Source organism: Quercus lobata, chromosome 2 (genome assembly GCF_001633185.2).
Source record: "Quercus lobata isolate SW786 chromosome 2, ValleyOak3.0 Primary Assembly, whole genome shotgun sequence".
NCBI classification, from domain to species: domain Eukaryota; kingdom Viridiplantae; phylum Streptophyta; class Magnoliopsida; order Fagales; family Fagaceae; genus Quercus; species Quercus lobata.
The window spans coordinates 28379822-28400355 of NC_044905.1; the positions used below are offsets into that span (position 1 = coordinate 28379822).

The window sequence follows — 20534 nt, forward strand, 5'->3', positions numbered from 1 at the left end:
ATTTGGTCATGTGCAGAGCAATTAATGCAGTGCATTAGTGAAGAAAAATGATTTATTCAAGTCAAGAGAATGAAAAGAATTAGAGGAAGACAAAAACGATGTGCTAATTAAGGAGGTGATATATAGTATGATTTTGGATAGGATAGAATGACGGAAAAGAATATATGTGAATGACTTCAATTAGTTTATTGATACTGTTGCACCGGGTTTGGTTGTTTGCCTCGAGTTTTTCTCTCTCCTTTTTGCCCCTCCCCTTTTTCTTTGCTGAGAAACGTGTTTGCTTTTGTACTTTGTGTGGAACCCATATGAAGTTCCTTTTAGTGCCTTGATGATCTTCAAGTTGCATATATGGGTTATTAGAATGCAATCCTTCATCCAAAATGAGATAAGTGTTTTGATGCTTAGTAAGACTTTTATGTACATATATCTTTGATTTGGAGTTGATTATATTAAGGTTTTTATATAAAAAGTAATGGGATTAATTTTTCCTAGTTTATATGATGTCAGAGGACAGGAATGCTTACATAATCTATAAGTGTCACTACACGTCATCCTTCACACGAATGACTAGTATCACTAATATTCTTATTCTTCTTTAATGTATGGTGGAGGAGGTAGCAACCACTTGTCTATTTAGTTCAGCTTTCACATTTGTCCTAGCAGATGTCAAAAGTTCCGTGTTCTAGTTGCTGTCGGTGTAACAGTGTAACTGCAACTTAAAACTTATGCATTGATTAGGAGGCTCCAGGCCCTGTCTTTTTGTTTCTGAAAGAGAAAAGTAAAATAATAAAAAATTTAGAACAGAAAAGAAAACAGTTTAGGCTAATTAAGGGTGATAATATTCAATAAGTAACTCTTATTAGGATTGTCTTTTGATAATTTTTTCATGGATTAATTTGTTCTAATGACACCTAAAACTTTCTAGGATAGTTACATCAGCACAAGACTCTTCCAGAAAGCAAAGTTTTACTTCTTGAAATATTTCTTTGGAAAAGGCAAGAAAAAAGTGCTGCTTTTGAGAAACAGTATCATGCTAATCTTTTAGTTAATTGCAGAGAATCTGCTACTCGGTGCAGTAGTTTCTAGTAAAGACTTGATTGAATCTGGTGACAGTGATAGTTGTTTGTACTTGATGTCCGTATCAAATTCCTTCTTAGTTTATTATAATAGCAGTATGAAATAACATAAAAATTTTCAATTACACTCTTAGATAACACAAGTTGATATCAAAGACAAATTTACTTTCCAACTGCTCTTTATAAGAAGCTTTGCTTGAGAACACCTCTGGTGATTTGTTTTTCATCTTTTACTCCTTTCTTATATTATGATCAGTAAGTAAAGAACTTTACTAATAGAGAAAGCATGCCAGAAAATCTTTCCTTTCAGAGAATATATAGAAAACTAATCAAGAGGAAAATATATATGCATCTATTTATTTACAAGGTGAAGAAGTTTCAATTTGCATTGCCATATTTAAAACTTTACAGCAAGTGCATGATTCTCATCTTTCTCACTCTCTCTCATGTTCATCTATATATTCTACTGCTTGCTCCATAATGTATTTGCTACTTTTTGTTAGTCTGAAAGTATACACATTATAAACAGGGACATGCATGGGTGTTTAACTTTACCAGCATTGTTAATCTTCATGCTCCTTCCAACAAAGCAGCATGACTATGCAACGTCTGATTATGTAGAACTTTGTTTTCTTCTCCTTCAAAGTTCTCGCCATTGGTACTCTCACCTTGGTTTGCCTTTGTGGGTAAGAAGTAGACAATTCCATTACCTTTGACTTTTCTTCTTGGTTTTTTCTGCTAAACCACCTTGAACTTCGACTGTCTCAGATTTTCAGGATTGTCTTCTATGTAGAAATCTTTTTATAGCACATGTAGGAATCTTTCACAGTACAGGAGTTACTACGGTTTGTTTCAGTTTTTCTTAGACGTCAGTAAATAATTGGTTTGTTCTGGCAAATGGCAATCCCAGAGCAGAGCTCATTTTCTGCTTCCAAATGCTCTCCAAATGCTGTCCTTTTACTTACGTGGCTTATTATCCGGAATTTAAGGTCAACTGTCTCCTGAACAAACTAATTTGATTTCTCTCTCCAGTATTTATTGCTAATAAAAAGTAAAAAACAAATTGCCCGCTTAAACTTCTAATTATGTTTGGTTAGGGTAAAAAGAGAGAGGACAGAAAGTAATAAAAAATTAAAATTTTTCCTACCTTTCCACTTTTTTTATTCTCTTATTTTTTTTCCATCTACCAAACACACAAGGTACGAATATTAGGAATTGTTCTAACGTAGCTTCCTTAAGAAGAGAAATTAATTAAGAACTTGCATCAGAATCACCTAAGTTAGAGATTGGGAGGAGATGGCTTTTCCACTCTTGTTTTTACTTTTTACAACTGGTCCACAAAGTTTGTCTAGAGAAATTTGTGGAATTGAACTTCAAAATCTATGTTCCTAATCCCATAGCCTAGGAGCGTATCAATTGGCTTTTAGAACTCTGTTCTTGAGTCTTCATTTTTTTTGGCTGAATTGTTCTAGAGTCATTTATAGGTTGAAGGTGTTTGTTCTCTGATGCATTACTATTTCACGAATACTGCTAGTGCTAGTGCTAGCTGTTAACACTATTCTAGAGTTCATAGAACTCTTTCCCCTGTTAAAATTTGGAAATTTTAAGAGCATCCGTAGCAGCCGTTGTAAATATTATGTCATTTTACCACATCAAAAGCCTATTTTATTATTTTACCACATCATTTTACAACATCTCATTTATCAGATGTTCTATATTTTTACCACTTCATTTAAATATTATATTTTAATTCTTATTTTATCCTTTCTTTATTATTTGTTCCAACGGTAACATTTCCATTCTCTTTCAAATCCCAACGGTAACATTTCAAACAAAACTCTTAATTCTTTTTTTTTTTTTTTGGTAGAAACCGGCCTGCCTGCCTTTCATGAACATACTAAACAATACTCATCAGTCATAAACATACTAAACAATTTTTGTTTGATCTTGTTCTATTTTTGTTGGTGGAGGCCAAAAAAAATTTATTTTGGTATTCTCACTGTCATAGTTGGTGGATTTGGTAGATTAGTCAATAGTGTCATATTTGAAAAGTTAATACACACAAATATTAAAAACTTTTTTCTTAACTTATGTCTACTTAATTTGTAAAGCTAATATCTGTTTTCATTAGCTTAGATATGGCCAAAAAAGCACATAAAAATAAATAAATAAATAAGGTAAATAATTCAAAAGGAAACTATGGAACTAATAAACTCAGGCGAACAATAGGTCAAAAAAATATATCTCAAAACTTCTGCAGTTGAGCATAATCCACTTATCATTTGTAGCCAAATCTAATCTCAATATGAAAGCTTGAACCTGGTATGTCTATCACAGCACATCAGTTTCACTCACTCCTAACCTCCCTAGACATTGAATCCTAGTTTTCAAAGTTGTTCTAGGGATATGATTCATAATCAATGGCCATTAGAACAACTACCAGAAACACACTCTCCAATCCCCCAAACTAACATAATTTATTTTCAAAATGTACATATTTCTGCTCTAACATACAATCCAAAATATCACTAGAGAGGTAATATTAATAAGAGGCAGCTCTCCAGAGCTCCAATCATAAATAAACAAACATCAAGTCTAGACATTATCACACAAAGAACAACAAATCTAGATAGAATTATGTATAAGAACAAGCTTTGATACAAAAACTGATGTAGCACCACTTCAACAAGAGAAGAAAATAAAACAGGGGAGGGGATAGAACCAAAAGGGGAAAAAAAAAACCAGACCCACAACCCAAAGGCCTACGTCCACGCCGATCACAATCGGAAAATAAAATCAGACCCACAACCAGACCCACAATCGGAAATCACGATCCATAGTACCTGCAGCCCCACCGACTTCATATTCATCATTTTTGAAAGTAGGGGGAGGGGATCTCTTTTCTGCAACGGAGAAAAACGGAGCAGATTTTACTCGGCACAACCTAACGATGCATGCTTGGCGGACGAGTCGTTGGAATCAAGCTCTGTTTTGGCTCCGTTTTGGATCCGTTGGAATCAACCTAACGATGCAACCTTTTGGCTCCGTTTCGCTTTTGAGTCGTTTTTCATCAAGCTCCAGCTGGACTGAAAGTTCCTTCGAGATCAATGTGCTGTTGGAATCTTCGGCGGAAGCACAAACATCCCTTTCAGATTTGCGAGCAATCACAACCAAAACGGAGACTCAGAACCAAACCGACGCCGGTAGAACAGAGGACAGAGCGAACCAAAAGGGGAAAAAAAAAACCGGATTTATGTGGTTAGATCAATGATGGTAGAAACGAAACTGATGGTGAGCTGAAGGAGATGGAGCAACGGGGAAGAGGGAAGAAGAAAAAGAATGGGAGAGTGGAGATGGAGATGGAGGCGGTGAGCTGAAGGAGAAATGAAAGAGAAATGAGGGTTGAAAGAGAGATAAAAAATAATAAACCAATATACCACAGCCGGTCCGTACAGTTGTATATTTGTGATTTTACTGTAGTAAGTTGTAAAAAATTTAACATATACAACATCTGATAAATGGGCTTAAATTGGGTTTGGTGTGGGATATGTGCCAAATATTTAGCATTTGACACATATCCCACATCTACTGTGAGTGCTCTAAGAAGAGGATATCATCGTAATTGTCACAAATCCTGTACTAGGATTGTATATAGTAATTTTTAGTTTTTAGCTTTTACGGTTTTACCTCTCCTTGAACAAGCTTCTCCTCTTTGTTAGGCTAACTGGCTATGTGTTCATTTAGCATAAATAAGTCTGTAAGTGTGAACTATTAAGCATATTGAATCAACTCCATTTGGTTAGCTATGACTATTTTTTAACATTAACTAAATTAGCATAAGCCATTATAGCCGAATAGCATGTACATTATATAGTCAAGGTGAACTAGTATATACCCTTTTTCCTTCGAGAGTGTGATTGAGAGTGTGTTGTTAGTTCAAATTATAGACTATTATTGCCTTTGATCATCTAAAATCATTGGTGTCCTAGGTGGTGGTGTTGTCATTTGTCAAATTATGACTTAGCTCACCTGAGTGTTTGTAGCTCTTCATCACCGTTTAAGCTTTTTAGGCATTGATTCTTTAACAAGCAGAAGAGTTACTATAGTTACACTCAAGTAAGGTAGCCACAACTAATTGCTCGTCCACCCTCTATCCCAAATTTGGGAGTGTTGTTTATGACTTATGAGGGAAGATAAATAAATAAATAAATAAATAAATAAAGGAATGAAAATGGAATGGATTCAATGGGATGAAATTGTTGTCTTTTGTCCAATTGCTTTGTTCTCGTCAATAATAGAGGAAAGATTACATTTCTTACTTTTATTTCTTTAAAATACATATAAAAACAATATAATGAACACAATGCTGCAATTTATTATTCCTTTCATTTTACCTTTTTATTTATTTATTAAACTTCAAAACAAATATTTAAAAAAAAAAAAAAAAAACCCTAAGTGGTACCAAAGAATAATGATGAGCATATATCAATAAATCCAAAAAAGAAGAAATGAAAAGAAAAAATTTATATAAATTATATGAATTTATGATGTTATTGATGTAATTTGCATTCTAAATAACACTGTTAATTCTTTTAAACTTTTGTTATTTTTATTTTATTGAAATTTACCGCGTGAGCATGTGTTAGGTGATAATTAGTTACTGTGCATGTGTTATGGCTTGATAGTTGAGTTATTTTAAATATCAAGAGTTTCTTTTTTTTCTTTTTTCTTTTTTTTTTTTTCCAATTTTATCATCAATTCATTATGGTACAAGTGGAAAAAACATTTGACAGCCCGGGTGATGATTATATATGTGAGCCTCTCTTTTTTTTCCTTAAAAAAAATTCACTAATGGTAATGGAGAGAAAAAAAAAAGGATAAAAAAAATAAGAATAAAAGTAATCACAAAGAAAAGCATATTTGAGAGGAAAGAAAAAGGAAGTATTTTACTTAACAACAAGCATTGAAGGGAAGAAGTGAAGAACCTTGTACACACAACAAGACGAAAAAAATCTTCAAACCGCTTTTAGAATAAGAGATCTTCTTTTCCACAGGAGAAAATAAGAATTCATATCTCGCATGCCTATTATTCAAAGACACTACTTTCATTCGATAAGTAATAAGTAATTATTTTGTTTAGGTGGTTCCCTCTTTATTCTATTCAATTTTTACTCCAAATTGGTTATATTCCATGACAAAACAAGAGAAGCCAAATTTATGTTTTTTTATCTTACAAGTTTTTAATAAAATTATTTAGGACATTCAGTGTATTATATATGCACACTTATCATATAAGGTGAATCTCTTCTCATATAAGGTGAATCTCATATGTGAGACGTGGATTTTATATATAGGATCCAACTTTATATGTTATTAAAAAAAAAAAATCCAACTTTATATAACAATGACACTTTTTCTTTTTTTTTTAGGCAGAACAATGACACTTAATATAGTTAATGCATGAAATAGTTTATATTTTTCCTAATACAAGCTTTTGCTCAATTTGCTTGAGGTGATAAATTGTGGTTGAATAAATATTTCACCACTAATATAAACTAGCCTCTAAACACGCACGAGAGGTTCTTCTATTTTCTGGATAAAAATTAATAATTTACATTTATTATAATTAGAGATTTTTATTTTTTCCAATTAAAAAAAATAATAACTAATTTTTCTTTTTTCTTTATTTTTTGGTATGGGCTTTTACAATAACTAATTTTTTGAATCTCTTAATATATACATTTTATTCTAACATCGTCCGTTTGATCTCGGCTTTCTGTGTATCATCCTTTTAACGGTCAAGATTTTCCCAATCTACCTTGAAAATCCACGACATAAACCCTGGCTATAAAAACCCAGACACATATTCTGTGTTAAACACCATTCATAAACACATGGTTCTGGTTTTTCTTGAATGCTGGCTTTAGGTGAGAATGGCTTTGTCTTAAACCTTGATTCTTAATATTTTTGTTTTTGTTTTTTTTTTTTTATCCTTCCACTGTGATGGAAATGAAGTTTATGAGATATTAATTGCTCCAGGGATGAATTTCAATATTATTTTTCCTATATCGTTCCAATTCCTGAAGCTTTATCAGTTAAAGTTTAAAGCTTTGCATGTGGAACAGAAGGGACAGCTGAGGAGCTTTGAAATCCATAAACCCATTAGCTTAGAACTTGAATTTCATGGTTTTCTTTTGGCATTCTATTAAAAAAAGTAGTTTGTTTTGGTTGTTGCTAGTGATTGGCAATATGGGTATGGTTTAAGATTTCTCATTTTAGTTTAGGAATTTCAGAAGCTATTATGTTGCTTGTATTAATTAGCTTTTTGGTTGTTGGTGCCAATGGGAAATCAGGGTATGGTTTTAAAAAAAAATTAGGCTAAATATTCTTTTGGTCTTAAAATATAGCCTGGGTTTTATTTTCATCCTCAAAATTGAAAAAAGAGTTTCTATATTTTAACTTTCCTTTCACTCTTATTAAGTTCTAATTTTCAGTAACAATATAAAGCCTTGATATTTCAGGTAAATAGAATACTACAGTATTTGTCTCTAAGATATAGTGTAGTTTCTAATTTTGTCCCTAAAATATGTATTCTGAACAAAAAAATTTCAAGAAAATGGACCATGGGACGAAATGAATGGCAATACAACTTTTTTAATTTTAGTGATGAAGATAGAACATGTACTGTATATATATTTCCTTTCTTTTAGGTGTAGGAATAGCAGAAACTACAATGGTGAAAAACTGCTCAGGTAATTTTCCGAGTACCCAGAACTATTAGGGTAACCTTTGAAGATTTTAACTGGATTCTTAATGGCATAAACTAGCATAATGCTTGAGTTCTCTATCTCTTTTGTTTGGTAAGTCGTACAAGCACTTATTTGTAGGTTCCCAAGAATTCATCGTCCACCCAATCTTGTGGGGGAGGAAGTACCATTTGAGCCAGGCTTTGTTGGCTAGCAATAGCATAGAAGAGTTTGCTTTATCTTTATTATTTGCTCAGGTGATGTTCGGTTTGAAATTTTTTCTGGCAATTTTCTCAGGTGATGTTTGTGGTTTAAATTCAGATTTTCGTTAAGGTGGTTGGTGTGTGGGTGTGTGTGTGTATATATATGCTTAACTTGACATAAAACATTCCCATGCTTTATGCTGTTACAAATATGGCAATGATGAGCCTGGGGGTGAATTTGCATATGCTAATACCTCCATTGATGAAGAAACACTAGGACTGCTAATTGCAAAACATTAACATATGATTAATGAATTGCTTCTAATGAAGGGCAAAGACTAATCCATCTAATTTCTTGTATGGCCATTATGGCTGGGCAAATTATTTGGTTTCTATGCTACTTCTAGAAACTCTTACTGAAGGTATTCAATTAGTTCAATGGTAAACATGTTTTCTAATTATTCAAATCATGTTAGTTTTCTTGCATATGATTGTGAGGTGGAGAGAAAAAATGAAGAGAAATGTCTACTTAGTTGCTCATTAAAAATTGGTTTGGGACCATTTAGTTTGTCGGCTTTAGGAGCCATCATTCTTTATCTAGTTTATGGGCTACAAGATGTTCACTCAAAATACCTTATGTATATCTCTCTATAAGTGGATAGAATTGAAATTTAATTAGCAAAGTAATTGTGAATACATAAGTAGTTTCCTCAAAAATCCTCCATTATAGTATCTCATTGGTTTATTAAGATCATATAGTGTTTTCTCAACCATTATTTCTTGGGGTCTGCTTTGGGGCTAGAAGGTGCTCACTCAAAACAATTTTATGTATGTATCTGTATACGCACAAAAAAAGTGGAACTCAACTAGCTAAGTAATTGTGAATGCATTACTAGTTTCCTCAAACATCCTCCCCGATAGTAGCTCATTGCACACGAAGATCTAGTAATATTTATGAACTATTATTTCCTTGGCAGGTTCTCTTTGATCAAGAGAGCATTACTGTCTAGCATGGTATGAACAATGAACTTTTTAAGTATTTGGAAAGCCTTGTTGGAAATATGTACCTTGAGTGGTTTCTGCTGCCACTTAGTTTGCCAAATTGGTTGGTATTATTTGCACTATATTCATGAGTCATTGACAAATGCAGATTTGTCTTCAATATTGTTGTTGCTACTATTGTATGGTCAGACTGAGACATATGACCACCCATTGTATGCTATTTCATAGAGTTGAAGGTTTCTACCTTTTCCAATGGATACATTCTTTGGGCAGCATCTCTGTTTAAAGTCATGCCCTTGTCAGAAATGACTTCATCCGATGGTGAGAATTAATTACATAATTTCATTCAAGTACAGTATATGCCATGAGCAATATGCTGGCCTTAATCTTGTTTATTGGTTTTAGTCTTTTGACCTTCTTTGCGGCTAAAATTTTTATCCTTGCAGTATGTACAAACATATATCTGTTTCTTCTTGATTGTGGCTAAACAAATCTGGATAAATACAGGCTGGACGAATAAGGAACCCTTCCAAAGTATGATCCTAGAAGGCTTTTGTGTAAGATTATTGATTTGGAACTTGCATTGTGTGTGGTTAATCATTACCTTGCACTCAAGAGGATTGTTATCAATCCATCCCTCAAGCCTTAGTGCGATGGCAAATGCCTTCCACCAAAAGCGATAGGTTGCAGGTTCGAGTCCAAGAATCAGCCTCTCTAAAATATTGAGGGTAACGTTGCCTACCACGAATTCTTCCAAATCCTGCAAAAATGGGAGTTTTGTGCACTAGATATGACTTTTTTTTATATAAACGCTTAAAATAGATTTGGTCCAAGGCCTTTTATGTATGTCAATGGGAAACCGCAGGTTTAGTGCTTAGTAACATTCATAATGCAAACTTTTATATTCAACAGCAGGCTTCAAGTACAAAGGATCTGGTTATATGGAGTTTTGGTCATATGAATCAATCAAAATCGGGTGTAAAGGCGTGAAAGGTTTGAAACTTTGATATCAGTGTATTTCTGAGTGTCTTTTAATGTATTATTGGCAGTAGTTGGATAATGGAGTTGAAGTTAGTTTGCTGTGGTGTGAATGCTTGGGCTTAGTTTCGCTGAAAGCAATCAAAACTCTTCTTCTTAAGGACTTTGTCTTGAGTGATTATACAATTGATATATATATATATATATATCCAGGTGCCCATTGCTTGAGATTATGTTTAACAGGCTTAAGTTAGCTATTCTCCATGTGCTGTTAATTAGTAGCAGATAATGTATAAATAGCTCTAGTGCTGAACATATACTGTACTGATTCATTTATCTCATTTGATCAATATACAGAACTTCTATTCTTCTCAAAAAAAAAAAAAAAAAAAATCACAACTTCTAATCCCGAACGGGTTGGATCTGCTGTTGAAAGCCTGCAGGAAGAATTTGGGGAGCAGAATGTGAGTACCTCCTCAATAACTATATTAGTTGCATTTGCACAAAAAAATCTGAAAACATCTCCATCACATGAAGAACAAATATTGTACATGTGCAAAAGGTTGAAGTCGGGAAGCCATGTTTTATGAGTGCCCAAGATGACAAAGAGACGTTGCAGGCATTGTGTTTTTGGAGTTGGATTGAAAAAAACCCCTAGTGGGAAAGTGGAATAGTTAGCAAGTTATTTTGATGTATATATTTTTTAACAGAAAGAAGTTACTTTGCTAAGATATATACATTTTTTCTCTATGTACACAGTTGAAGTAATTATAACTGTGGGAAGTTTAATGTTCTAGTAAGATAGATTTCACTTTCTTCTTTACACGGATTTAATATCAATTTCTTTTTTTCCATAGTTTGGATTAATGAATATTTTTAGCCGGGTAATTATTAATTACTTCCAGAATATTATAAATGCATACTCTACCTCTCATATAACTGTGAGTTTCACTAATTAAATTTTTAGTGAGATTCACAATTCATGTGAGAGAATGATGTACACATTTATGATACTTTTAGAATATTCAATAATTTTCCTTAGACGGGCTACCCTTATAGTATTTGTTTTACTTCTTCCCCCATCTTTATCTTTCTGAGGAATGAAAAAGAGAACTTTTAGTCAATTTATTCAATAAAACTTTTAGTTTAAAATCTTTAAAAGATCAATGACGAAAAAGGAGTTAAAAAAAAAAATCTAGAAAACAATATAAACAATAGACCATTCATGTGCACAGTTGCTTAGAGATGAAGTTAGTGATTATTTTATGCCCATCAATAAATTCAGTCACCACATATTTGCTGCTATCTTGATTAAGTGTAAATAACCATACGTGCTTCACACCCATATCCGATATCTTGTTTCTGCACAAAGCTTTTTAGTTTTAAGATCTTGGTTGTATGTACTCTGAACTCCCTCCTTCGTGCACACAAATTTCCTCGAAGTAACTTTTCCATATTTTTTTGTGCATTTATTCATGCACTCTTTTCTAATACTATAACCTTCCCTTCTTCCATACTCATTATAAAAATCGTTGGCAATCTCAACTTATTCAAACTCCATGGCTTTTGATGGTGTAAATTCCCTGGGCTCGCTAGGAATAACATTTTCTTCCATTGAGTCATCCCTTTGGTTATTAAGACCTGCTGGCTCAAAACAAAATAGAATGAAAAATAAAATAAAATAAAAATAGCAACTAGAAGAAGGAGATACGTGGTAATATGCTTCACTGTTCTATATAAAAATCAATTTTTATTTTTATTTTTAATGAAAAGAAGACCACTTTTAGCCCATGACAAGAAAGGCAACTCAGAACAGGGAGGGCAAACACAAAACAGCAGCAAAACAGGGAAAACATCGAAACAACTTGTGAATGAATTTACAAGTGACCAACTTGTGAATATGCAGCCATGTTTGCACTTACAGGAACCCAATTAAAAACCTAAGCTTTGAATTGAGACTGAAGGGAATTTAAGCCGAATTCCCAACCTGTGAGAAACAAAAATAGAGAAAACACACGTAGAAAAAAACAATCACACGCACAAGACAATATTTACATGGTTCGGCAATTTGCCTACGTCCATGGAATTGCAAGGATTTCACTATTATCAAGGAAGAATATAGAGTACAAAAATTGTGGCTACCATAAAGCCCAACAAGTCTCCCACTTGGAGACTAGTCCAATCACCAACATCAAACCGCTATCCTCCAAGAAACAATCCCTCATCCCTGCAACTCATCCTCCTGTCCTCAAGCTAGAAGACCAATTGAAGCTGCGCATAGCTTCAACTTCTCAATAGTGATACCCTTAGTCAACATGTCTGCCGGATTCTTAAATCCACAAATCTTCTTAAGTATTACCAACTTATCTTCAACAAGGTAACGGATAAAGTGGTATTTTGTTTGTATATGCTTTGATTTTGAATGAAAAGCCGAATTTTTGGCAAGAAAGATTGCACTCTGACTATCACTGTGTAGAATGCCCATCTTCTGCTTCTTACCCAATTCATCTAAGAAATCATGTAGCCAAATCATCTCCTTTCCAGCTTCAGTTGCTACAACATACTCAGCTTCTATAGTAGACAAAGTAACAATCTTCTGTAAATTTGAAGCCCATGATATAGTTGTACCGCTTAGAGTAAAAACAAACTCAGTAGTACTCTTTCTACTATCAATATCACCAACAAAATCAGCATCTACATAACCCTGCAGTTTCAAACTTGCACCTGTGAAGCAAAGACATGTATCTGATGAACCCTTCAGATATCTCAGAATCCACATGACTGCCTCCCAATGCTGCTTTCCAGGCCTACTCATAAATCTGCTCACAACTCCCAATGCATGTGCAATGTCTGGCCTTGTACACATCATAGCATACATCAAGTTGCCAATAGCTGAGGTATAAGGCACCTTGCTCATATGGTCCCTTTCTTCTTCTGTCTTCGATGACTGTTCTTTGCTTAGTTTGAAATGACTACCCAAGGGTGTGCTAACTGGTTTAGCTTCATTCATGTTGAACATGCTGAGAACTTTCTTCACATACTCTGACTGTGAAAGTTTCAATGTACCATTAGCCTTGTCTCTAATGATTCTTATACCAAGGATTTGCTTTGCAGCTCCCAAATCCTTCATTGCAAACTGTTTGGACAATTGTTTCTTCAGATTATTAATCTTCTCAAAGCTAGACCTTGCAATAAGCATATCATCCACATACAACAGTAATATGATGTAAGAATTGTCAAAAGACTTAACATAGCAACAACGATCAGCTTCACATCTCTTGAACCTAATTATATGCATAAAACTGTCAAATTTCTTGCACCACTGTCTAGGAGCTTGTTTTAGGCTATACAAGCTCTTTCTCAGTTTGCAGACTAGATTCTCTTGTCCCTGAACAATGAATCTTTCTGGTTGAATCATGTAAAAGTCTTCCTCCAAGTCACCATAAAGGAATGTTGTCTTCACATCTAACTGCTCAAGATGTAAGTTTTCTGCAGCCACCATTCCTAGTACCAGTCTGATTATTGACATCTTCACAACTGAAGAAAATATCTCTGTGTAGTCAATGCCTTCCTTCTGCTGGAACCCTTTAACAACTAATCTGGCCTTGTAATGTTTGCTACCATCATGCTCATTGTACATAACCTGTTCATTAAATATTACATTTCTACTTCTGATGATTTTCCTGTTTTATTCATCCCAAAACCTATAGTCAAATTTCTCATCACCATAGCCAATGAAAAAACATATTTTAGACTTTGCATCAAGTTTACTACGAGCATCAGAATCAATATGAACATAAGAAACACAACCAAAAACTTTTAAATGTGAAAACTTTACCTCTTTACCACTCCAAACCTCCTCAGGAAGTCTGAACTTCATGGGAACTGATGGTCCTCGGTTTATCAGGTAAGCTGTAGTGCTAACAGCATCAGCCCAAAAAGTTTTTGGTAGTCCAGCATGCAATCTCATACTCCTAGCACGCTCATTGAGAGTTCTGTTCATGCACTCAGCCACACCATTCTGCTGTGGTGTCCCAGGAATGGTTTTCTCCATCCTAATTCTCTGTGCAGCACAATACTCACTGAACCCTCCATCTATGTACTCTTCTCCATTATCTGACCTCAAACATTTTACTTTCAAACCTGTTTCTGTTTCAACCATGGCTTTCCACTTCTTAAAAGTTTCAAATACATCAAATTTATTTTTCAGAAAATAAACTCATACCTTTCTGCTTGAGTCATCAATGAAAGTGATGTAGTACCTTGAACCTCTAAGGGATGCAACTAGAGAAGACCCCCATAAATCAGTGTGTACTAACTCTAATTTTTCAACTTTCGGTGTCCTGCCAGTTTTCAAGAAGCTTACCTTTTTCTGCTTTCCTAAGATGCAACTTTCACACATGTCAAATCAATGGACTTCAATTCTAGTAGTTTTCCTTTTGACAGCAGCAACTTCACCCTTTCTCACTCATGTGACCAAGTCTACGGTGCCATAGGCTTGTATCAGTACTTGCATCAGCAACTGCAATTGTGTCTCTTAGACTTAAGGTCATGTACAGAGTACCAGTCTTCTTTCCATGAGCCAATACCCTAGCTCCCCTTGTAACCTTCCAAGTACCATCAACAAATAGTATTGAATGTCCTTCATCATCAAGTTGTCCAACAGAAATCAGATTCCTCCTCAGGTCAGGAATATGTCGAACCTTCTCCAATAACCAAACAGACCCATTGGGCAACAATATCCGGACATCTCTCATACCTACAACATCCAAGACTGAAACAACATCCAAGACTGAACCATCAACCAAATACACCTTACCAAAATCACCTGTAGCATAATTTTGTATGATTTCTCGGTGTGGAGTGATATGAAACGAAACTCCTGAATCCAAAACCCAATCATCTAGTGGACTGTCTACTGTAAGAAGTAATGGATCTTGTACCTCTTCTGTTACAGTATTAGCAGAATCATCTCCATTCTTCTTCTTAGGACTTTTGTATTGATTCCTAAAGTGACATGTTTTCCCACAGTTCCAGCATTGTACTTGTTGGCCTGATCTAGATTTACTTCTGTTCCGATTAGAATTTTTGGATTTTGATCTGCCCTGGTTTGAATTTCTGTCATTACCTCTGCCTCTTGTCTCAAGGTTTAGGGCAAAACCAGATCCTGAGGTTTCGCCTGCATCTCTTCGACGAATCTCCTCAGCCAGAATTAAATCTTGTATTTCATTATACTTGAGCTTTTCCTTTCCTGTAGAATTGCTTACTGCCATCCTCATTACCTCCCAACTGTTTGGTAAAGAAGTCAAGACGATCAGAGCACGAATCTCATCATCAAAATCAATTTCTACAGACGATAATTGATTTGTGATAGTATTAAATTCATTCAGATGTTGTGCTACTGATGCATTCTCTGCCATTTTCAAATTGAACAATTTCTTCATCAGATGCACCTTGTTGTTTGCGGACGGCTTTTCATACATACCGGACAAAGCCTTCATTAAATTTGCTGTGGTCTTCTCCTTTACAACATTGTGTGCAACAGACCTAAACAGAGTTAACCTAATAACTCCCAATATCTGTCTGTCAAGAAGAGCCCATTCCTTAGCCTTCATAGCCTAAGGTTTTTCCCCTAGAAGCGGTAGATGCAACTTCCTCCCATAAAGGTAATCCTCGATTTGCATCCTCCAAAATCCAAAGTCTGTGCCATCGAACTTTTCTATTCCAAACGCCTTTCCTGCTTCCTCTGCCATTGCTCCCACTCAAACCTAACCCTAAACTCTAATAACAGTTGAAGGGAATTTAAGCCGAATTCTCAACCTGTGAGAAACAAAAATAGAGAAAACACACGCCAAAGAAAACAATCACATGCACAAGACAATATTTACGTGGTTCGGCAATTTGCCTACGTCCACGGAGTTGCAAAGATTTCACTATTATCAGAGAAGAATACAGAGTACAAAAATTGCGGCTACAATACTTTTTCTCTCAGCTTGGGCCTATCGGCCCAAGCCTCCACTCCATGGACTAAGCCTTAGTAAATCTCCCATTAAAAAACCACGCAATATTATTCGGGTCGGGTCGGGTCATCGAACCAGATCAAACAAAATTAGGCTCCATAATGCCCAACAGAGACTACAACCTGCACTTCTGCAACATGAGTTTGACAGTCTTGTGGTGCATTTCATTGGTTTTACATTTCACATTATGTTTGTAGTTGATATATCAATTGGTTTAAGTTCATTTTTTTAAAATCCAATTTAATCATTCATCTACAAATGAGTAGACAAGTATACAAAGTTCCTTTTTTTTTAATTGGGAGTTGGGACAGTCTTTTGCATTTGATATATTTATATTAATTGCAATACTCTACAAGTGCTAGAATAATGAGGACCAAAATATACATAGCAGGAACCACAATATATTAATTAAGGGTCATGCTAACGAGTGCTCTTAGGGTATTCATTAATAATCCATTTTAGAAAAGTTTTGATACCACTTTTATGGGGAATAAAAAAAACTGTTAAAATATTAATTACTTTTTTTTTCATTTCCCATAAAAATTTTCTTTAAATGGATTATTAATCAGTGTCTTAAGGGTACTTATTAGCATTTTCCATTAATTAATTGCAGCAAAGCTTATTTCAATGTTGCAGTAAAGCGTATTTCAATGTTGCATGAAATTTTATACTCTTTTTTTAGCTGAATCTTGTAATTCTATACTGAAAGCAATAAAGATTCTACCTTTTAGTTCAAAAAAAAAAAAAAAATTAAGAACCTCGATAGAGAAGTTTTTTTTAGTCACCACATTTCCTATCTTTTCCTCTGTTCACTAAACGATAAGTTCAACTTCAAACCAGCAATCAGACCCACCAACTCTCTGAATCAAACTACCAAACTCAGTCTTTTTCTCTTCCCGCTTCCTTTTCTTTCTTATTTATTTATTTTATTTTTTAAGTTAACATTAAGCGAAACCAAATGCCCCTTTTATATGTTAACATTGATAACGTTGCTTATAAGTTATAATATAGTCCTACCATAGTCACGAATTGTGCATTGGAACAAGTTGCAATTGCAGAGTTAAAAGGCAAAAAATAAAATAATAGGGGTAGAGAATCTAGAGATACAATAGACGGGAGGCATTATAAAATTGATGTCAATAAAACAATGTTACTCTAATCATAATCGATCATATTATTGATATCAATGGTTGCCCCAAAAAAAAAAAAAAGTTGCACCCAAAAAAAAAATCTCAAACTAAACTTAATGTTCTTTGCTCATAATAAAGTACCGTAATTGCCTCTACCACTCTTTGTTGAGATTTTGGAAATTATGGTTTTAAAGTTAAAAAAAAAAAAAAAAATCAAATACATAACAAATTGCGATTGATAAAAAATAAAATAGAAAATGGAATAAAAGATTTGTATTCCTATTATGTAATAGTACTCAAAATAAAGTGACAAGAACTGTAATAGTACCCAAATAATTTTTTTTTTTTTTTGGTTCACCAAAAAAAATATTTGGCAAATCACAGTTGTTGTATTGGTAATTATTAAAACAAAAGAGTTGTTATGGTTAAGAGATTAAACTCACCATTTCCTAATAGTTTAAATTTTTAGGACAATCGGTAATTTAATATGGTATCAGAGCAGGAGATACTGAGTTCAATCCTTATCTTTACTCTACTTCCCATTTAAAATGTTAAATTCTCACTTTGGGCCCCCACTTATTAAGAGGAAGTTTAGGCCCACAAGTGAAGGAGAATGTTAGAATTATGGTTAAGAAATTAAATTCACAATTTTCTAATAGTTTAAACATTTGGGACAATCAGTAATTTAACAAGAGTAATTGTGTCTATAGTCAACACAATTATAGTTCGATCCTATGAGAGCCCGAGAATCGAGGATGAAGTTGAAAGGTTGCAGCATTGGTGTGGGAATGCCGCAAGCCACGGGCCCGAGGAAGAAAGCCGCCCGAGGAAGGAAAGAAATGAATCAAGGTACTCTGTAGTATTCTAAGTGGGAGCTGGAATATGAAGAGAGTGGGAGTCAGTGAACAGTAGGGAAGCTTCTAGTCTGGTGTAGCATGTTGCATCCGCATTAAATAGTAGACAACAGCTTTATCAACCGCATTAATGAGGAAATGACCTGAACAGTGTAAGTCACGGCTAAGCAGATTCCTTCCACCATCTTCTTCAGATGTTAAAAGCAACAGGTGTCATAAAAGGAGGGAGGTTAGGTGAGAATGGATGGTGAGATATGATAGAAGTAGAAGTATATAAGTAAAAGAAGCGTCATAAAAGGAGAGATGTTAGGTGAGAATGGATGGTGGAGATATGATAGAGGTAGAAGTATATAAGTAAAAGAAGAGTCATAAAAGGAGAGAGGTTACGTGAGAATGAATGGTGGAGATATGATAGAGCTAGAAGTATATAAAGAAAAGAAGGAGCACTGGAAAGAGGGATCGAGACAAAGGCATCAAAAGAGATAAGCACAAAAGAGAGAGAGAAAAGAGAGTGAATAATGTAACTATCTATAAAAACTTATCCTCCTCGAGTGAGCTGGTGGAGGGATAGATTCCCCCTTTGTTTTATAAGATTAACATTTTCTTCTCTATTTCTATTCTCGGGCAGAGTCCCCTCTTGTTGTTCGTTTCCCTCTCTTACAAATTCTATTGATTTGGGCCAAGGTTGAACAATGTCACTCATTGTTCTAAGTGGGTTCGGGCCATCAGATTTTTTGGTCCTTACAAATCCCTATCTTTACCCTACCTCCCATTTAAAATGTTAAATTCCCACTTGTTGGGCCCCCGTTTATTAAGGGAAAGTTTAAGCCCACAAGTGAGGGAGAGTGTTAGAATTATGATTAGGAGATTAAACTCACAATTTCCTAATAGTTTAAGTTTTTTGGGACAATCGGTAATTTAACAAGAGTAATTGTGTCTCTAGTCAACACAATTATAGTGTATAACAGGTCATTCCTTTTCTTTAATTTTTTAAAAAAGAAAACTGAAAAACAACAAAATCATAATAGTTAATTAAAATTAAAATTAAAATATTTTTAAAATATAAAATTTAATTGAAATAGGCTTTTATGGGTACCTTTTGTCATAATTCAATGCCTCTATATTGTTATCAATAGTGAGTGGTGTGGAAAAAAAGAGGAAAAAAAATTTATCATTTGCTCAAATTTATGAGGGTATCCTATTTGAACATATTCTGCATTTTCTTGGATACCCAAGATCAAATAGTCATGGATTTGTTGTTTGTGCTTACTAGTGTCTTCATATAATTCAGATAGTTTTCTCAAAGTCACTTGTTCAGATCTTTGATCATTTCAATAATTTGGACAAAATTTTTGGCCATAGGCTAAAAACATACAACAATAAAAAGCAAAAGAAATAAAACACCAAATAATAAACAAACACTTCAAGCAAGCAAACATATGCTTCATATAGCTGATGCGGCAAACAAAAGTGAATGTTAGAGTCTGTTTTGAATCCGTTTATTTTACTGAAATTGAAAAATTTTTGTTGAAAGTATTGTAGATAAAGGTAAAAATTAATTGAAATAGTACAGTGAGACCCATGGATGGTACCGATAAATGCAGTGAGACCCATGAATAGTAATAAAAATAAGCTAAATAGTAAAATAAGTTGGCAAAAATAATTTTTGTCAAATCGACACTTAGGGTCTGTTTGGGATCCATTTATTTTGTTAAAACTGAAATTTTTTTTACTGAAAATACTATAGATAAAGGTAAAAGTTAGCTGAAATAGTACAGTGAGACTCATGAATAGTACCAAAAAGTGTAGTAGAGCCCATGAATAGTAGCAAAAATAAGTTGAATAGTAAAATAAGTTGGCAAAATTAATTATGCCAAACACACACTTAGGGTCTATTTGGGATCTGCTTATTTTGCTGAAATTGAAAACTTTTTATCGAAAGTACTATAGATAAAGGTAAAAGTTAACTGAAATATTATAGTGAGATCCATAAATAGTACCAAAAAATACAATATGACCTATAAATAGTAGAAAAATAAGCTGAATAATAAAATAAGTTGGCAAAAAATTTTTTTTTGAGAAATTTTCAACCTATAATGTCCACTCCTTATCATCAGATTAAGACAAGAATCAATTTTTGGTGTAGGCGGAGATTAAACCCCAGATCTCTTATACAACCATCAGAGACTTTACTAGTTAAACTAACTGGAACCCACAATAAGTTGGTAAAATTAATCATGCTAAATAGACACTTAATACTTATATATATTATAATCTAAATAGCCGGCAAGCTTGTATTTTGTCTTCTTCTTTTCTTGTCTTTTTCTATATGAGTAATTCTTGTGCTGCGACAAAAGGCATAATATTGACCTCAATATTGACCACAACTCGCCTATATGATAAGTTATGATTGGTAGAGAGACAGTAGTGTGTACACGTGGAAACAACCCTCTGCCAACCACCAATGTTGCGTCTTTTACGTGGCACAAGCATTTTTGTTTCTATATATGGTTTCTTTTCTTGAA

The 20534-nt window shown here is 34.0% G+C and overlaps 1 long non-coding RNA gene across 1 annotated transcript; it reads left to right on the forward strand.

Moving 5' to 3' along the window:
- The first annotated feature begins 6968 nt into the window (after nucleotides 1–6968).
- Nucleotides 6969–10401, forward strand: LOC115975199. Its single transcript, XR_004088096.1, has 2 exons — nucleotides 6969–7003; nucleotides 7116–10401. It is a non-coding gene; the product is annotated as an uncharacterized LOC115975199 (long non-coding RNA).
- The last annotated feature ends 10133 nt before the right edge of the window (nucleotides 10402–20534 follow it).